This window comes from Coenobita brevimanus, chromosome 38, assembly GCF_032717465.1.
Source record: "Coenobita brevimanus isolate Jiangsu-jjx chromosome 38, ASM3271746v2, whole genome shotgun sequence".
Classification (NCBI taxonomy): Eukaryota; Metazoa; Arthropoda; class Malacostraca; order Decapoda; family Coenobitidae; genus Coenobita; species Coenobita brevimanus.
In genome coordinates this window covers 1,942,501-1,945,000 of record NC_136991.1, presented here as the reverse complement: position 1 = coordinate 1,945,000, position 2,500 = coordinate 1,942,501, and the positions used below count along the sequence as shown (strand labels likewise).

At 51.5% G+C, this 2,500-nt stretch overlaps 1 protein-coding gene across 1 annotated transcript in view; it reads right to left on the bottom strand.

The window, feature by feature from the left end:
• Positions 1–2,500, bottom strand: part of LOC145396517 (carbonic anhydrase 2-like) — a 164,398-nt gene that overhangs the window by 84,297 nt on the left and 77,601 nt on the right. The window lies entirely within an intron of this gene.

Here is a 2,500-nt window from a genome sequence, read left to right as displayed (position 1 = left end):
CTCTCTCCTTCACCCCCTCCCTCTCCCATCTTCCTTTCCCCTCCTTCCTTCCTCTCTAATCCCTCTCCCTTCCTCCCTCTCTCCCTTTCCCCTCCTTCTCCTTCCCCCCCTCCCTATCCTCTTCCTCCTGTTCACTTCCCTCCCACTACCTCTTTTCCCCTCCTTCATCCTCCCTACTCTTACCTCCCTTCCCCTCCCACTATCTCTTTCTCTCCCTTCCCCTCCCACTATCTCTCTCCCTCCCTTCCCCTCCCACTATCTCTCTCCCTCCCTTCCCCTCCCACTATCTCCCTCCCTCCCTCCCCCTCCCACTATCTCTCTCGCTCCCTTCCCCTCCCACTATCTCTCTCGCTCCCTTCCCCTCCCACTATCTCTCTCCCTCCCTTCCCCTCCCACTAACTCTCGCCCTCCCCCTCCCACTATCTCTCTCGCTCCCTTCCCCTCCCACTAACTCTCGCCCTCCCCCTCCCACTATCTCTCTCGCTCTCTTCCCCTCCCACTCTCTCTCTCCCTCCCTTCCCCTCCCACTCTCTCTCTCGCTCCCTTCCCCTCCCACTATCTCTCTCCCTCCCTTCCCCTCCCACTATCTCTCTCCCTCCCTTCCCCTCCCACTATCTCTCTCCCTCCCTTCCCCTCCCACTCTCTCTCTCCCTCCCTTCCCCTCCCACTAACTCTCTCCCTCCCTTCCCCTCCCACTAACTCTCTCCCTCCCTTCCCCTCCCACTATCTCTCTCCCTCCCTTCCCCTCCCACTATCTCTCTCCCTCCCTTCCCCTCCCACTAACTCTCTCCCTCCCTTCCCCTCCCACTATCTCTCTCGCTCCCTTCCCCTCCCACTATCTCTCTCCCTCCCTTCCCCTCCCACTAACTCTCTCCCTCCCTTCCCCTCCCACTATCTCTCTCCCTCCCTTCCCCTCCCACTCTCTCTCTCCCTCCCTGTCCCTCCCACTATCTCTTTCCCTCCCTGTCCCTCCCACTATCTCTTTCCCTCCCACTATCTCTTTCCCTCCCACTATCTCTTTCCCTCCCTGTCCCTCCCACTATCTCTTTCCCTCCCTGTCCCTCCCACTATCTCTTTCCCTCCCTGTCCCTCCCACTATCTCTCTCTCCCTCCCTTCCCCTCCCATTATCTCTCTTCCTCCCTTCCCCTCCCACTAACTCTCGCCCTCCCTTCCCCTCCCACTATCTCTCTCTCTCTCTCTCCCCACAAGGGCGTACCCCCCGCGACGAGAGGGACAGATGAACCTGAAGGAGTCATTTGTCTGTCTGTCTGTCTAACCATACTCCTCCTTGATTACCTGTCTTTCATTTATTTGTTTATTTGATTGTTGGTTGGATTGTTTTTGTTTTTTTTGTGTCAATGTGATCACCTGCTAATAAGTGTTATCTATCTGTCTATCTATCTATCTATCTACTGTTTTCATGTCTACTGTCTGTTTCTGTTTATCTATCTATTTATGTCTGCTTACCTATGAATTTCTACTTATTTATCTATCTATCTATCTATCTGTCCTTAAAAATCGACATAACTACTCATCCACTTAAGAGTATGTGTACATGTGTGTGTATTTTTACCATGTGCACGTCATAAGCTGCTGATTGTGTGTGTATATGTGAGTGTGTGTGTGTGTGTGTGTGTGTGTGTGTGTGTGTGTGTGTGTGTGTGTGTGTGTGTGTGTGTGTGTGTGTGTGTGTACGGGCTCATGTGGGGTTCAGTGTCTGCGTACTGGAATATGCAGGTGTGTAAACTTTTGGCTGTGTACGTCTGTGTGTACTTCAAGGTGGACCGGTGTGTGACTGACCTTCACCTCTGACCTCCCCTCCCCCTCCCCTCCCTCCTCCCCTCCCCACCTGCACATGTACGCAAAATTATAATCGTGTCCGTTGTCACTTTTATGTATGCTTAAAAGTATGTATGTTTTTTTTTTTTTTTTTTTTTTAATGCGAGGAAGAAGGAACCAAAGGCAGAGGCCGCATTAACGTTCCTTCCAAGAAAGAAACAAAAACTATACAAAAGGGAGCCATATTCATGACCCATCATTTCGAGATGCCTGGACACTGCGTTTGAAAGACGGGAGATTATAGGAAGTAGGAAATACAGACAGAGGGGGACAGTTCCAGAGCTGACCTGTTGCATAAATGAAGGACTGAGAGTAACGGTTAACTCTTGCATTAGAGTTGGACAGAAAAGGGATGAGAGTTTGCTGCTAGACGGGTGCTACGCGCCGGTCGTAGAGGTGGGGGGATGTAAGCAGACAGTTCAGAGGAGCAGTGACCACTGAAGCAGCGATAGAAAAGAGATAAAGAGGCAACAGTGCGGCGAAGAGAGAAAGGTTGAAGGGAGCCAGTAAGAGGGAGAGAGTTGATGAGACCAATAGCCTTTGACTCCACCCTATTACGAAGAACTGTATGTGGGGAGCCTCCCCACACATGAGAGGTGTTCTCTAAACAGTGGCAAATAAAACCCGTGTATAAAGTCAACAACTGTGCAGGAGTAAAGA